The 17699-nt window shown below is 46.4% G+C and overlaps 1 protein-coding gene across 2 annotated transcripts in view; it reads right to left on the bottom strand.

Annotated features, from left to right (window-relative positions):
- The window catches only part of RADX (RPA1 related single stranded DNA binding protein, X-linked), a 586560-nt gene that overhangs the window by 107128 nt on the left and 461733 nt on the right, over positions 1-17699 (bottom strand). The gene's annotated exons all lie outside the window — the stretch shown is intronic.

Below are 17699 nucleotides of genomic sequence, written 5' to 3'. Positions count from 1 at the left end.
AGAGGGGATGCAGCCAGTCAGCAACTGATTTATTGTGGCGACAAAACAACAGAGAAGGTGGTCATGCCCACTAAATTATTAGAAGTGGCCTTCCAGCAATTGCATTTTCCTGCACACAATGCAAAGCAACACATTACTGCAGAAATACAAGAACACTGGTTCGTACCTGGGTTGCAAGAACAACATTCAAAATTGGCAATGGAATGTACAACGTGCCAGATGAACAAGTTACTTCTTACCTGGTAACGCTCTTTCGACGGGATGTTCCTCCGACTTATTTCTTATCTTTGATAATACGTTTCCAGCTTGCTGGCCTCAGAATTTTTTTCTGTAGAGGGCGCTGCGCGTCGACGTCCGCCGAGTCGATGTCCTTCGATGGCCACCGTATCGGCGCCGACATCACCATGCCCATAAATAGCCACGCGCGGCGTCCGTTGCTCAGTTCCGTTTTGTAGCATAAGAAAAGTCATGCCTGAATTGGTTATTGACCTTGAAGGAGCGTAAGCTGCAACCACAAGGGAAGTTATCACTGCGGGGATGGATGGGAGGGGCGATAAGGAATACGTCGGAGGAACAGCCCGTCGAAAGAACGTTACCAGGTAAGAAGTAACTTGTTCTTCGAAGGGATTGTGTCCTCCGACGTATTCCTCATCTTTGATAGACTCCCATAGCAGTGGCATGTAATTGGAGGTGGGAGTGAGAGTGTTATGTATCCCTTTAGGGATGGACCGAATGTAATACGGCCTTGCCAAATCTGAGCAGTGGAGGAATCCAGATTGTAAAATTTTGTGAATGTATGTGCGGACGACCATGTGGCAGCCGCACATATGTCCCGGACCGGTACCCCTCTTTGGAGAGCCGAAGAGGCTGCAATACCCCTGGCTGAATGAGCCCTGAGATTTTGGGGTGGCTCTTTCCCTGCTAGTCTATAACATTCCAGGATGGCCAAAATAATCCACCTGGAGATGGTTTGTTTTGTTATGGGTAGTCCCAACTTGTGACCTGAGTATCCTACAAACAGTTGGTCTGCTTGCCTGATCCTAGCCATTCTGCTGATGTAAAATCTGAGAGCTCACCTAGGGTCCAGCCTATGTATCCTTTCCTCCTCTTTCCCCGGATGGGGAGGAGGGTAGAACGAAGTTAAGGTAATTTTCTGAGTAATATGAAATTCAGAAACCACCTTTGGGAGGAAATTAGGCTTCACCTGTAGGACAACTTTGTCCTTGTGGAAGATTGTATGTGGGGGTTTACAGGAGAGAGCTTGTAGCTCGCTCACCCTCCTAGCAGATGTTAGTGCTACCAATAGGACAGTTTTAAGCGTGAGAAATGTCAGCGCGCAAGAGTGAAGTGGTTCGAATGGAGTGCCCATTAAGAATTTTAAGACTAAATTTAAGTCCCATAAGGAAACCTGGAATGGTTTTGGAGGGTAAACATTAGTTAGTCCCTTGAGAAATTGTACCACTAGAGGAAGTTTGAAATATGATGGTTCCTCCGCAGTGCGCTTGAAGATAGAAAGCGCTGCGAGATAGCCTTTTACAGTGCCCACTTGAAGGCCTGAGTTTGCCAAGTAGAGTAGAAACGATAACACCATTGGTGTACCACATGAAAAAGGGTCGATATTCTCTTCCCTACACCAGCTGCAAAATTTGTTCCAACGGCAGCGGTATAAAGACTTTGTTGCCGGTCTTCTGGCCGAAAGCAACACCTCCATGACGTCATCAGGGAGATCCCAATCCTTGTACCTCAACCTTTCAGAAGCCAAGCGTGAAGGTTGAGGGTTCTTGTGTCTGGATGGAGAACCTGACCTCCCTTCTGCGAGAGAAGATTCTCTTTGAGTGGAAGACGGATTGGAGGACAGATGGACATATCTAGAAGGTCCGGGTACCACGTTCTCCTGGCCCAATCCGGAGCAATTAGGATCATGGTCTTCTGGAATCTTCTCAACCTCCTGATCATTTGAGGAATAACAGGGACTGGAGGGAACGTGTAAAGGAGTGGAAACTCCCAGTCCACTACGAACGCATCTCCTAGAGATCCTCTCGGGGGAAATTCCCTTGAACAGAACAGATCGCACTTCTTGTTGTTGCTTGTGGCAAACAGATCCACCTGAGGGGTTCCCCAAAGGGTGAAGATCTCTTGAAGGACTTCCTGAGCTAGCTCCCACTCGTGGGAGACTGTGCTCTGTCTACTCAGAGCGTCCGCTGTCAAGTTCTTCTCTCCGGCTAGGTGGACAGCCGATAGAGAGATTCCTTCTTGGATTGCCCAAAACCAGAGCTGCATCGCCTCTCTGCACAGTGGCAGTGATCCTACGCCTCCTCTTTTGTTGAGGTAGTGGATGGCCACCGTGTTGTCCGTCATTATCAGGACATTTCTCCCCTGTACTGATGGCAGGGAAGCTTTCAGCGCTAGTCTGATTGCTCTCAGCTCTAATAGGTTGATGTGTAGTCTGGACTCCGATGGAGACCAACGACCGCTGATGGTCAAGTCGTTGGCATGGGCTCCCCACCCCGTGAGTGAGGCGTCTGTGACTACTGTTATCTCCGGCCATGGTTGCCAAAACAGTTCTCCTTTCAAGATGTTCTCTGGATAGGCCCACCATTGAAGGTCGCGGGCTACCTTCTCCGGAATCCGGAGGAGATCCGTCATTCTCCCTGAGAATTGCGACCACTGACTTCTCAGTGCCCACTAAAGAGATCTCATTCTCAGGCAAGCCTCTGGCACAAGGAAGATGCAGGATGTCATGAGGCCTAGCAACCTCAAAAAGTCGAAGGCTGGGAGACGTTGGGCATCTTGAAACGTGGTGACCATCTGTAGAATATCTTGAGCCCTCACCTCTGGTGGTGAGGCTTTTCCCAGGGAAGTGTCCAGGACCGCTCCAATGAACTGGAGTCTCTGTGATGGTATCATCTGTGACTTCTTTAAATTGAGGGAGAAGCCCAGTCTGTGAAGGAAGTGGCAGATAATCTAGCTGGGCCTGGGCCTGTTCCGAAGATACAGCCCTGATCAGCCAGTCGTCCAGGTAGGGGTAGAAGTGGATCCCGTCCTTCCTTAGACTCGCCGCCACTAACGACATCAGCTTGGTGAAGACCCTCGGGGCGGAGGTCAGCCCAAATGGCAGAACTTGAAATTGATAATGAGAGTCGCCAATTGCGAACCTCAGGTATTTCCTGTGTTTGAGATGGATTGGCGCATGGAAATAAGCATCCTGAAGGTCCAGAGATACCAGCCAGTCCTGGAGCTGGAGGGCCTGAAGGATCTGAGAGAGAGTTACCATCTTGAACTTGTCCTTCCTGAGGAACTTGTTCAATTCTCGTAAGTCCAGGATGGGTCTCAGTCCTCCGTCCTTCTTTGGTATGAGAAAGTAGGGGGAGTACCAGCCCTTGTTCCTGTCCGCTACAGGTACAGGTTCTATGGCACCTTTCTTTAGCAGGTCTATAATCTCCTGCAAGAGGAGCGGATCTGGAACTTTTAGAGAGCTGTTCCCCGGTGGATGACTGAGGAATGTGTAGAAAGGGTAGGCAGTAGCCTTGGGCAACTGTTTCCAATGCCCAAGCATCTGACGTTATAGACTGCCATTCCGTCAGATGGTGAGTTAACCTGCCCCCTACAGGTGTATTGTGTGGAAAGGCCTCAGAGTGGTTTGGGGGCGGCTGATGCAGATGCCGAGGGTAAAGAGGCACCTGCTACTGCTGCAGTCTTAGTACTTTTGACCCGTCCACCTCGGGTGGATCTCCTTTGGCCTCTTTGAGCCGGCTGTCCTCTGCCTTTCCCGAATGCGGAATAATAGCGAAAGGACTTTCCTCTTCCAGAGGTTCCTGAGGGGCGAAAAGAAGGTTGGCGGATAGCAGCTCCTACAGATTTTGCTGCTGCTTTAGAAGTCTAACTTTTCCAGACTGTCATCAGCCTTTTTCCCGAATAATGAAGAGCCGTCAAAGGGCATATTCAAAAGTCTGGCCTGTAGATCTGGAGCAAATGTTAAGGAAGGCTTCCTTTTCCTCTCCTTCGGGTATGCAGTCAGCCGCTGATGAAGCACACTCCCATAGTGTGTGACTGAACCTGTTGATGGACTTCAACGCCATACTACAGGCAGAGAAAACTTTCTTCGCCATAGAGTCATACCTCTTGTCATCTCTATCCTGTGGGACAGTAGGGTAAGCGGTCCTACTGCTAGATGAAGTTGCCGCTTGAACCACCAGGCTCTCTGGAGTCGGGTGTTTTGATAAGTATTCAGGGTCAGCAGCCACTACCCTATACTTGGTTGACAATCTTTTATTGACTGCAGGGATAACTTCGGGAGTTTCCCAATTAGATGCAATTTTCCTTTGTAAGGCTGCATGGAAGGGGACCACTGGGTCCTCCTGTGGGCCTTTGTCTAATATATCTGTTAGGTCATCCTGTTGAAAAACAGGTGAAGGCGCAGACCAACCCATAAATTCAATAATTCTTACCATCAGGGTTCTATAGGGTGTTTCAGCATGTTCCCCTGGGACCGGCTTAACAAATTCCACTTCTGGGGAAGTGTCCAGCCCACTTGCCTCATGTAGTGACTCCTGTAGGTCCTTCAGCCTTCTTTCCTCAGAGGTGAAATCCTCTGCAATAGGCAGTGTGGTCCTCTGTAACCCGAATGTTTCCTGGTCAGAATCTTCCCCCTCTTCATAAATTGAAGAAAGTCCAGGGTACTCTGACCTCTGAAATGGAGTAAAACCCATCTCTAGGGCAGAAGGAGCCAAACTCGTCGTTATTGGACGAGAAAACGTTGATGTCGTCAACGCCGATGTAACAGGCTTTGAAGGCGCCGAAAACGGCGTCGAAAAAAACTGGAAGGGGTCTCGAAGAACTCGAGAGGATCGGGATCCTACTCGAGGGCATTGACGACGGTCTCGGCGTCGTGCCGGAGGCCCTTGAAATCACTGTTGGCTGTGGAGTGGCCTTGGTCCTCTCTTTCATCAGCGTCGAGTCGATCGACCGATGCGTCGAGGAACCCTTCAACAACGGCGTTGATGGAGCCGATCCATGCGTCGAGGGAATCTTCGACGACGGCGTCGAAGATGGTGCCTTCTTACCCGATGGCTCATGGCGCTCTCGGTGGAATGTTTCGCCGGTTGCTGCGACTCGCGGCATTTTGATGTTTTGGGTTTTTCACCCGGGGTATCACCCTCAGCTGTCTTCGAGGGGGTCGAGGCTACGTTCTCGAAGACGCTTAACATTTTCTTTCTGAATTCCTCTCACTCAGCTTGAGAACTGTGTTTAGTGGGACAGGAGACCCTTTCTGGGGACACAGAAGACGAGGAATGGGACCTTCGACGTCTCTTTTTTGAGCGTCTTGATCTCGACGAATGGTGGGAGCTACTTCGAGATCTAGAATGGGAATGTTTTCGACGGCGAGGAGACGAATGCCTCGACTCAGCCGACGAAACTTTCGAGGAGGTTTTGGCTGACTTACCTCTCTCGAGCTTCCCCTTGCACTCCTTCAAGGCTTTCGCCGTCATGGACATGCAGTCCTCACATTCCGAACAATGGTGCTCGGATCCCAAGCACCATAAGCAGATCCTGTGTGGATCCGTTATTGAAATTTTTTTACCGCAGTCTCGACATTTCTTGAAGCCGGATCGCAGCGTTGTCGGATCTGATGAAGAATCCATCGAGAACGATAAGGAATATTCGAGTAGAAATAGTTAGTTATCCTGACTGAACTGAGCAACGACGTTCCGAGGCCCCACGAAGCGCGGAAAAACGGAACTGAGCAACGGACGCAGCGCGCGACTATTTATGGGCATGGTGACATCGGCGCCGATACGGTGGCCGTCGAAGGACATCGACTCGGCGGACGTCGACGCGCAGCGCCCTCTACAGAAAAAATTTCCGAGGCCAGCAAGCTGGAAACGTATTATCAAAGATAAGGAATACATCGGAGGACACAATCCCTTCGAAATACAATTCAGGCATGACTAAGAACATTAAGAGGGACCATACCCAAGCCAATAGGCCCATTCAGAGAGCTGCATATTGACTATGCAGACATGGGGGAAAGGTGCAATGGAGCAAGGTACATGATAGTGGTAGTGTGCCCATTCTCAAGGTGGGTGGAGGCAGGACCATGTGCACGTCCTGATGCAAAGTGCGCTGCAAAATTTCTGGTGAGAGAGGAATTCCCCCGCTGGGGAATTTGCGACGTAATTCGCTCAGACAATGGCACTCACTTTGTTAATGACCTCTTTAAGGAAGTGACATCGATGTTGGGCATTAAGCACAAACTGTGCTAGATTTATCACCCGCAAAGCAACAGCGTGGTAGAAAAAATAAATGGCCTGCTTAAAGGAAGACTCCCCAAGCTTTGCTTCTCTCTTAAAAAAAAAAGTGGGTGCACTGTCTCCTCTTGGCCCTATTCGAGCTGAGAAATCAGCCCAGCAAGGACCACCATCTGTCACCCCATGAGATTGTGACAGGAAGACGAATGCACACAGCAAACTGGCCCCTTCGCAGACATTCCGACGCCCACAGGAGCGCAACCGTGCTGGGAGAGGAATTCAATGAATATCTGACAAAACTCACTAAAGCAGCCTGCATGATATCAAGGCAGCTTGCACCGCCATTCACAGGTGAGGGAGAAGCAGACACATCAAATGCAGAAAAAGAAACCCCAACAGGGCAGCTAGAGCCCGGAGAAATGGTGCATGTCAGAAGCTTTGTACGTAGGTGGAATGCCCCAAGATTTCATGGCCCATATGAGGTAATTTATTGTACGCCGACGGCGGTAAAAGTGAAGGGCCTGAGATATTGGATACATTTAACAGACGTAAGGAAAGCTTATAACAGTGTGAACACAACTAACAGCACTGAAACAGATCAGATTCAGGACAAAAGAATAGGAGGGCAAAGGCATAGCTGCACGAAAATTCACATAAGTGTGCACATGAAAATAAATGCTGATATACGATGACGAAAAGTACCAGTAAAAAAAAAAAAACAATAGTTGAAAAGAAAATCATAAATAAATGTAATATGTATAGTTATTGTATGTGTGCCAATCGTTAAGAAAAAAGTGTAAATAAGTGAAATAATTCTCTCATTATTATTATTCATACGAGTGTGGCTTGACAGTTTGTGCAATTATATTTTTCACACTAATGTTCGGGCTTGTCATTTACTGGGCTGTTGCATTTATCTCCATAGAGATAAATGAGAGGGGAGGTAATGGAACCTTTATGGAGAATGCAACAAAACTGTTTAAGGAGGGTAATTATTTGATATGGGATGGTTTCCGGCTGGTATGGGGGTACGGCCCTCACCCCAACCAGGCCAAGAAGCAAAATATTACCAGTAACAGCCCAACTACGCTCCCAAAACCCCAACTCAATGCAAATGTTTTTAGTGTATATGATTTAAATGATCGCAATCCCTCTGCTATATCATGGCTATATGACACCACTGCGACCCTGCCCACTCCAGCAACCACTCAACCAACAGAAAATGTTTACATCACAGATAGAATGAAAGAAAATGCAGAAATTACTAATAACTTCATGACCCTGTAAAACGAGTGGGAAAAGGGGAGGGTCGGGGAAAGGGATACACTACTACGAGCAGCCAGGAATGCGAAAAAATTCCTTAAAAGCACTAGAAGGAGGAGAGAAGCGGGGAGGAAAAGGTATGATGAATACTCCAGCCTAGGGGTAGATACAATAGAGGACCCCAGACACCCACACCAGTCTAATAAATGGTATGCAGACATGAGCTCCACAGCAAAGCAAACAACAAATGAGAGTTGCTATGTGTGCTCATTGATCCCCCATGTCTCAGGTACACCTAAAGTCTTGCTGTCACAAGAATTGCCTCTCACAGATGCCTAATGTCTCCTTCATCTTACCCTGTGCAGAATTAAGAACACCTTCCAGGCACACGCGTTATCTTTTGAAATGATGCAAAATGAGAAACATGCTACTCTAGAGTGAAAGGAGTGGTGTGCATGAAAGAACCTTTTTTCAAACTACAAAAAGAATTAGACTATGAACTGTGCTTCCAAGGGGAAGGAAAAATGGACATGGGAAAAAACAAAAACTGCAGTAAAGCGCTCACGATTCCCGATATGAGGAAGGGAACGGCAGCACTCATGGCCACTTACTGGGTGTGCGGCAAACGGGTATACCTGCACCTCCCGCCATCTTGGAGGGGCACATGCTCTCTTGCGACACTGCACTCTGCTCTAATGGCAATACCAGAGAGCCATATCAGAGAAGGGCGAACACCAGCAGCTCGAGACACGGAGAGTGTACGACCAACTGAAGAGCCTCCACTGTATGCCCTGTCGAAGGACAACATCCAAGGGGTCGTATCCAGGAAACGAAGGTCGTCTAACTACATATCCAAGGCTTCATCCGAGCTACTGGCACAAATCCCAGACCGGTACAGACTGTTCAGCTCTGCCGAAACTTTCTTTGCATCCCTTGTCTCAAGCATCCAGGCACGAGCAAATGCAAAGTGGCTCCAAATCACACGTTGGGAGCTGATCCAACTAGCCAACGACACTGAAGAAGGGTTCAACATGATCAAGGTGGAATTAAGGGCTCTGAGGCTAATGATGATGCAGAACAGGTATGTCCTAGACCTGTTGACCGCGATGGATGGAGGGGTTTGCCGAAAAATCGGGAGCGCGTGTTGCACATTCGTGCCTTCTGAAGACGCAGATAATGGGACACTATCGCACGTTATCACCGCAGTGCACAACTTGGGGGAACGCATGAAGAAGGAAGGCGGCGCGGAGGCAAGCACATGGTTCGACAACATCTTTTCATGGGTGCCTTCCTGGATGGGACTCGCCGTCAAAATGCTCATGCCCCTCATCATGTTTTTTCTCTTGATTTTTTGTGTGTGCCAGCTGGGTCTTCGCTGCTGCGTAGGCGCAGTCCCCAATGGAGCAATGATGATGGTGACAATGGGCAACGCTAGAGGAGTGGCACGACCGCAACAGGAGGCACACGTGCAGACTGGCGAGAACTCCGAGCCAAAGTATAGAATGGTCCCAATGTACTATGATGGGGATATAGTGGATAGGTTATATCGCACTACGATAAAGGAGCCTTTGGAACTAGAATGGTACACGGAGGTATGGGTAGACCTAGAGGGAACGGGGGACTGTATATATATATATGACCTGCACGCCAGATGAATACACTAGAAGGGGGGAAAGCCTCCGGGGAGTCTGCAGAGCCTGAATGCCTATAAAAGGAACACCAGCATGGGAGGAGGCAGTGTTAGATGAGAGGGAACGTGAACGGTTGGGGGAGCTGCGTTATTCGTTACTTAAGTAATGAAAGGGGGGAGATGTAGGGGAGGAAAGGTCATTAGGACCCCCCTCACATACATCTCCGACCCAGGTGGAGACTCATGACTCGTCGGCGGCCCCCTCGCCCTAAGGGCCCAGGAGGCAAGGGGCTGCGGATCAACACACGAGGCTGCACGACTACAGGATAAGACATGACCTAGACCCCATTTTGTATTAAGACAACTTCATTTTGTGTAAAAAGGCGCTAAAATCCAGTCCATGCGAAGTTACTCGCACACACAGAAAGATGCAGCCTGGCCCCTGCTTGACTGCGTTCACAGGAGCATACACTTCCCCCCCAACCTCCACCTCATGGTAGAGCCGCTGAAGGCCTGTTCTCACGAGCAACCAGACACGAACAAACAACAAAATAAACACTGTATCACTTGGCTTTCCCCAGTACATCGTTTGCCCCAGCCGTGACCGGGCTTGTTAGAAGGTAACTGAAACCAGCCCAATCCTGCATTTCCTGACCCTGTACCAAGCCCTCTAAATTGGACTGTGTGGCGCCCCTCACCCCCGCATTTGTGTTATATATGTCGTGTTGACTAACGTTTGCTGCTATTCTGGAGACATGTGATTTAAGAGTAATATGTGATCACTCCTGTACATGATGTAACAAAGCGCATTTGTAATGCACGATGATCAGCCGAGGCAGTAGTGCCAGATTGTACTGTGATGTAAATATGCAGTGTTCTTTCTTACACACAACCCGACCTAATGCTACCTCATGTTCGTATGTTAACTGATGCGAAATACTGTGTTAAATGGCAAAACCCTCTCCAGCCCGAGTTCCCCTATTAATGTAAACATATGTGTATAATACCAGGAGCTCCAAGTGTTGTCACCCACCCTTGCCAATAGTGCAGGAAGCTGCCCTGTGCAGGGAAACAGGCCCAGAGCTGCAAGGTCGTCTCCCCCCCCCACCAGGCCCTCTGGTGTTCAAACAGCACAGCCTTGCCTCCCTTCCCAATCTTGTTGGACCCGCTTCAAGCATTCACCTCCCCCATGTCAAAAGGCCGCCACAGCCTGACTCTATGAATTACGAGCTACCTGGTCCTAAATCCCACTATCTCCCGGGCACCGGTTACATGCCCCCCACGGCCCATTGGCATCCCCGTTCACCCCAAGTTAATGGCCCTCGAAGGGGGGCGCTCACCCTTGTACTAACAGATCGTAATACTGTCCTACATTGTAGCCACCAGGACAGGGCAATCGAATAACCCCCCCTCGGTACCCCCAACTCTGCACATGGACTACCATACCTGAACCCAAATGTCGCCACAACAGATGGATAGGGATACCCCCTATCACATATACATGTCCCTGTCTCCTCCTTGACCTAAGGTCAATGTGTCACAGGATTTATCAGATACCTAACATTGTAGAATGTGACAAATGATTGCGAATGTGTGGCCACAAGGGCAAGTGTTAGAGCAGCCACCAATCATCAATACAAGTTATGTCCGGCCGGCAGCTCCAACCCGAAGAGCCCAGCTGACCTGTCTACCCCGCGTGGCACCGCACGTAGGTCCGCCAATCCTGGAACAGCAACAGTATACATTGTATGCCACCTAGCCTTCACCACCCAATCCCTAAGACTATGTGCCCCCTATAGCTTGTGTCATGCGTGACGTTAGTTTTGTAATGTTTTTTTTTTTTTATTGATTTAGCTGTTAAAAACAACTTTTCAATATACAAAATTCAAACATTTTAAAACCCAACAAACATTTTCATTTAAAATTTAAAATTTAAAATTCATTTAGGATATACAAACTCAGACAAACTCAGACAATCTCAAACAGCGACAGTACTGTTATTGCTTTAACATCACAAAACATATTGATACATATCAGTCAGTCTACACCCCTCAGGTAGCTATTACATCACAATTAGGACATTCATAGACACAGTTTATCTAATAGATAATTTAGCAGACAGTTACCCTTTTTTTAAATCAATCGCTGCTTGAGATTGGAACCGCCTCTCAGGTAGAAATGTCCCAGTTTATGGCCATCAAAAAATTACTTAAGGCCACCTTGACAGAGTGATTGTTAGAACACAATAAAAAAGACCAGCGCATGTCATAAGCAATGGTTGTTAACGTACTCATCACCTTTGAAAAATGTTTTGATCTTAAGACAGATAGTTGGGCACAATTGCAAACCAAGTGTTCGAGAGATTCAATCGTTGTGGAATCATTACAGAATCTGCATGACATGAGTGCTCGAGGCCTCAAATTGCGTCTCACTAGGACTTGATGAGTGGGCCATAGATCAAATCGTGCCCTTATTATTCCTGATCTTAATGCTACTGATGGAAATTTTAGCAGATAAGACTCTGGACTTTTAACTGGTTTGGGCCAGAATCGATACTTACATGGTTGGTGGTATTTTTGGCATTTCTCTATGGTCTTAATCCAGTCTAGTTGGTATAAAAGATTTTTTGCCTTTGTTGGATTAGATATTAACAAGGCTATTGGTATGCTTGCGGCCGCAAGAGCTTCTAAACAGAAGTCAATCCATAGTTTTACAAACAATTTATCTGATGTTAATATATAGCCAGAGAGGATCGACAGAATAGTAACTTTTTGAGAAGCCATTATGCATTTACGCAGAAACATACAACAACGCCATGTATAGATAGCATGCATTGAGACGAGACCCAATTCATAACACAGCCAGGTACCGGGAACACAATTCGGCAATGATAACACCGCTCGCCAATATTTACCCTCGAATCTATCAAAAATAGACTTTCTAAGATTTTGACAATTCAGGATGGATTCCGCTCCATATAAAATCGATGGGATGGCTTTAACAGTCCAGTAAACTATTGCCGATTTAATGGAAAATTTCCCAAATTTATGCAATATTATTCTAGTTTGCGAAATGGCCGCGGTCAGCTTTGCCTCCATGCGCTCTACCTGGCTGCGTGAATTGGTTAGGCCATCAAAATCAACGCCTAGGTAGGTGTAAGTTGGCACTATATCTAATGGTGTATTATTTATTGACCACGCTAGCCTGGACCTACTAAGTTTATTAGCTTGGTAGACTACAATCTGGTTTTTTTTAGTGTTGACCACAATGTTGGTTCTTACGTAGGTACAGGTTAAACGCATCTAAAAGATTCTGTAGGCCCGTCGGCGTTTTAGAAATTAGGACAATGTCATCAGCATAGTTCAAGTTAGTGATTTTAAACCCTTTCAAGACAGGGGCATCCGAACATATCTGTAGGAAGGAAGTACTTAGGTCATGTATGAAATAGTTAAAGATTGCTGCCGCTAATAGGCAACCTTGTTTTAAGCCTGGCGCGGTCTTAATAGGAGCAGATAGCAACCCCTCCAAAGTAAGCCTTACGCGAATAGAGGTTGCACCATGAAATGCATGGATGATATCAAAGAGATCTGATGGACAATTATCTCTTATTAGTTTCGCCAATAATAATGGACGAGAAACAGAGTCAAATGCAGCGTGCAAGTCAATAAACGCGAAATAGACTGACTGCTTATGAGACTGACAGAGGGCTTTAATTGTGTTCAACGTAAAAAGATTGACACAAGTGCCCATGCCCCCAACAAAACCCGTTTGATAAAGATCACGTTTACCACAAGTTTCTGTCCATTGATTGAACTCTAACAATACTAGTTTTGCAAATAGTTTGCCTGGGGTATCTAGCAAGGCGATTGGCCGGTAATTACGAGGATCAGAGCGGTCACCCTTCTTATAGATAGGGACTATCACAGAATTTAGCCAAGAGGCTGGAAGTCTGCGATTAGTCAACACTTGTACAAAGATTGCATGAAGGTTTGAAGCCCAAAGTCTTGAATTGTCCTTCAAGATGACATTATGGAGGCCATCCGGACCAGCAGCTCGTGATGAGCTTAATTTTTTAATCATTGCTTCAAGAAGATAAGGGGAGCAATGAATGTCCCAGGGTTTAGAGGACTGGATCTGGTGATCGTTCGGATCAAATTCTGGATCACTATAGAGATCAGAGAAATGTGATACCCAGACGGCCTCTGTAACAGGATTTGATTGCACATGGGCTTGAGCTACATTTGGTTTTTGATTAAGATATCGCCATATTTCTGCTGAGTTTTTAGAGCAAATTGCAGATAGCATCGCTTCACTGTCTTGTTGAAAAAGCTTGGCTCGGTGTCCTCGAATCCAATTCATGTATTTGCATTTAGCTGTTTTTAGGTTGACATTAATGTTAGCGTTATTTGTCATAAGAATTACTCTTTTTTCCTTGCGATATTCGGCCTTGCGAGCTTTAATTGCAGAGTCAAATGTATGCTTATGAGTTTTTATATTTGGATTTGGGACAATTGTGTGCCGAAACGGATCAAGAAAAACAGTATACTCAATCAGTTTAGATGATTTATCGTATTGATGAATTGCATTTGTGAACTTAAGATTTCCATGCGTCCATCTAAGCCAATTTTTGGTATTATTGACCATAAAGTGCTGGTCAAGCCATTGTCTAGGGGGATCCATAGGTGTCCAAGCTAACTGAAGGGAGAGAAGGTTGTGATCACTTACAGACCCCTGTATTATCTCAAACAGACGAATGCGGGTAAACATGGTTCGCTCAACATACATATAATCAATGGTACTTTGACTAATGCCTCGCTGCCATGTTGGATTCGGTGGAATGTCACTATCTACAGAACCATTTACCATACACATGTTGCAGTCAGACATGATGCGAGACCACGTGGTAACGGCCCTCGTCTTATTTCTATTAGCCAGGGATAAACAATCCATGTTTAAATCGCCCATAATAAGGGAATCAGTGATGCCGGGCGTGACTGCTATCAAATCAATGAGTCCTGTTAGACCCTCAAAGAAAGCCACGTCCGATATTCCGACCGGATTACGGTAGATGTTGACAAGGGCTATTATATGATTTTTACAGGTAATTTTCACCAATTGCATATAGTTGCTGACATGCTTCCAGGCTTCAACTTTAAAACCCAATTTCTTATTAGCGGCCACCAATAACCCTGACGAGGGTCGACCACGTGCTCCCAGCTTTGCAGATAATAAAATGACATCAAAATTGTCCCAGGTTGGAGGTTCTAAATACCAAGTCTCTTGCAGAGCAATTATGGCATAGTCTGCTAGAATTTTTAATGAAGTGTGTAAATGCGAATGGCCACGAATATTCCAGGAAGCTATTTTAATGACATGAGGCTGTAATGTGGGTGATGGTTAATATCTAGATGTCTGCATGTCATCCCGGGAACTCATGTAAATTTGAGGTTGGTGAACTGAAGGGGCATCTACGTGTTTTGTGATACGCTCCGGGTCTTGTGTCAGCAAGAAACCCATTTCAAATAGAGACATTTTGGCAAGCCATATAGTATTTAAGACTAAACCTGAGGGGATCCATAGTCTCACAATTGCTGTAGTGGTGTCAGAAATATATTCGACTTGAGCTATATCGTGTGATGTTAAGTCTTCTAGTTCAAGTACGTCGCCAAAAATATTCAAGACACTTTGCCTGTTTAGATTGAATTTAGGGTAGGGGCCATCGCGACATTTCAAAATTAGCGTGTGGCAGGCGGGCGCAGTAGTAGTAAGGTGGCGAGATTGCCTATTGCTGACATTTTTCGTCTCAAGATTATTGAATGAGACATTATTTCTTTCCGCGGTGTATTTTTGGTGTTCTAGAGACTGACATGAAACGTGTTTAGATAAAGACAGACTTCTATTATTAGGTCGATGTGGAGGAATTTTAGATTGAACCACCGGGGAAGTCCAAGAGACTGATTTAGTTTGGGAATCCACTGCTGGCTTCAAAGCATAATCATTCACTGACGGACAACGCTCATCCATATAGGCGTCCAAAGCGCGACGCATTTCACTCAATATAACAGACCGTTGTGATTCAGAATCCTGATTGCTAGAAGTTGGTAACTGATGAGCAGAAGATGTAGCCCGAGTGTCAGTCCAGATCGGAACATCGATGTTATCGATATGGTCAGCTTCAAGAGCCTCAACTAGAGAGTCTAATGGGTCATAAGTCACGGGTACTTTAGGTAGAGCATGTTCATCAAGATTGATAGATACAGGACAGGCTAGAGGAGGTTTTACTATTTCTGCAGCTGCAGGACGGTCCATAGTAATTTTTTTTAAAAAAGCATGTATTGAGGCTTTGGACATTCGTGCAGCAGGCATGTCCTTGGTCTTTTTTTTGGCATTGGTTTTGACAATCTTCCTAACTTTCGAAGAGACTACAGAGTGACATGCATCCAGGGCTGTGGGATTCATTACAGGCAGGACGTTTTCCAACATAGAGTTAGGAATTGGTGAGTCTTGCACACTCACCCACGATTGATTAGAGGAAACTAGAGGAACAGCCGGTTTTGGAGGACTTATTGTAATAATCTGCGCAATAGAGGGCAACGCCGGGTAAGGCGTGGGCATTGGTGTTAAAGGGACTAGGTCAGCTACCATCCGAGTGCCAGAGGAATCACCACACTGTGTCCGTTCTGTTGGGCATGGATGAAGTGGAGGCACCAGTTTTACTTGCTGTGTCCATAACAGCAAACCATCTAACTTAGATTCTTGGTTTGTTATTTTAGAGTTCAATACTTCAAATAGTTTAAACAGAGACATTAGAGTGGTGTTGATGGCTGTCAATGTAGTTTGTAACAGCAGAGATTGAGCCACTGCAGAATCACCTTGAGGAGGTGCACAGGGACGGCGCGGTGTAGGGTGTACATATGATATCGCAGACAAGGAATGAGCTGGTAGAGACACATTAGATTTTTGGTGAGAATTCTGCGAGTTGAGGATCGGTATTGGGGAATCGCACTGACTCGCATAGAGAGAGACCTCTTGATTCTCATTAGGGTCAATAGAGTCTGCACTGTAATTAGTAGACATAGATGAATGAATGGTTCGGTCTACTATTACTGGTTGGGCGTGACAGGGTGAGTTTAACATAGTGTTATCTGAGAGTTCACATGGTGTCTTTAGATCAGCCACTGTTCTAATGAATGGTCGCTGAGGTGGTAGGTCATAGTTATTATTAGACTTAAGAGACTTAAGTGACCGTGGAAATTGGGTGTGCGACTGAGCACTTTGATTAGGGGTTGACAGACACACAGGATCAAACATGGTAGTACTGGGCCCTTTTGGGGTCATGGGGCAAGGAATCAAAACAATAGATTTGTTGGAAGACGTTTTTTTTTTGTGTAAATTATTTTGGTTACCATTAAAACTATTTGTCAACATGTACCGTTGATGGCATGTCGGTTTTTAGTGAATAAAGCCGACCCCGCTTCAACATTTCAAGAAGACTGAAAGTAACAAAATAGAACGGCAAGATAACACCAAGGCAAAGTCTTCAGAGCTGTTTATAAATTGAGGTCTGAGGGGGGGCTAAAAAGGGCACTTACTCATGAGTCAAGATGTAAAAGCGACCCCCTCAACCGACAACGCGGCAAAGCGGGTAAGCGGTACTCAATCCGGTACTCGCCCGTGTGCGCGCGTGCTGTGCGCGTGCGCAATAGATTTGAAGGCTAGGCAGGGTCGCAGTACAGCCAATCGCTGCAAGAAGGGGTGGAGCCGACAAAAATGCTCACGCAATTCTGGCGCCAAACGCCCGAATCAACTGAAATAACAAACAAACAAACAACACAGTGTCACTTCAATTTTGTTCACATCAGTTGCAATAAAGTTTTTCTTTTTCAATTCTGACCAGTTCCTCACATCACCTCCCAAGTAGAGTCACCGGCTGCAAAGATCGATGTCTAACAGTCCAACAGTCCGGCACTTGAAACAGTGCAAGTAAGCACAAGCAGGAAACAGTGCGGGTAAGCGGTACTCAATCCGGTACTCGCCCGTGTGCGCGCGCGCTGTGCGCGTGCGCAATAGATTTGAAGGCTAGGCAGGGTCGCAGTACAGCCAATCGCTGCAAGAAGGGGTGGAGCCGACAAAAATGCTCACGCAATTCTGGCGCCAAACGCCCGAATCAATTAGCTCTGTGTCTCTCTCTCCCCCGAGGGTGTCAGTCAGTTCTGTAATAAGTAGGACTGTCTTTGCTATTGTCAGACAGAGCGCTCTCGGAGTTTGCAGAGTCCTTTGCATGCCCTATATTGATTATATAAAATCCTTTTGATCTCACCCGCACTTGGTCCTGGTCTCATTCCCCTCCTGGGGTGTGTCCTTTATTGCCTCTCACTAAGGGGGTGCGTTTTTGGGGGACGCTCACATTCAGCGTTTAGCAGAATACATGCAAAAACCAATGATAAAAGTTGAAAATCAGTTGCAGAAAAACTAGGGTTCACTGATTCACACAGGACAGATGGAAGGCTTACACACAGCACATTCTAATAATACCATAGGTTGTATTTTTGGAAAAA

This window comes from Ambystoma mexicanum, chromosome 5p (genome assembly GCF_040938575.1).
Source record: "Ambystoma mexicanum isolate Mex_15411 chromosome 5p, UKY_AmexF1_1, whole genome shotgun sequence".
Taxonomy (NCBI): domain Eukaryota; kingdom Metazoa; phylum Chordata; class Amphibia; order Caudata; family Ambystomatidae; genus Ambystoma; species Ambystoma mexicanum.
This window is presented reverse-complemented; position numbering and strand designations above follow the sequence as displayed.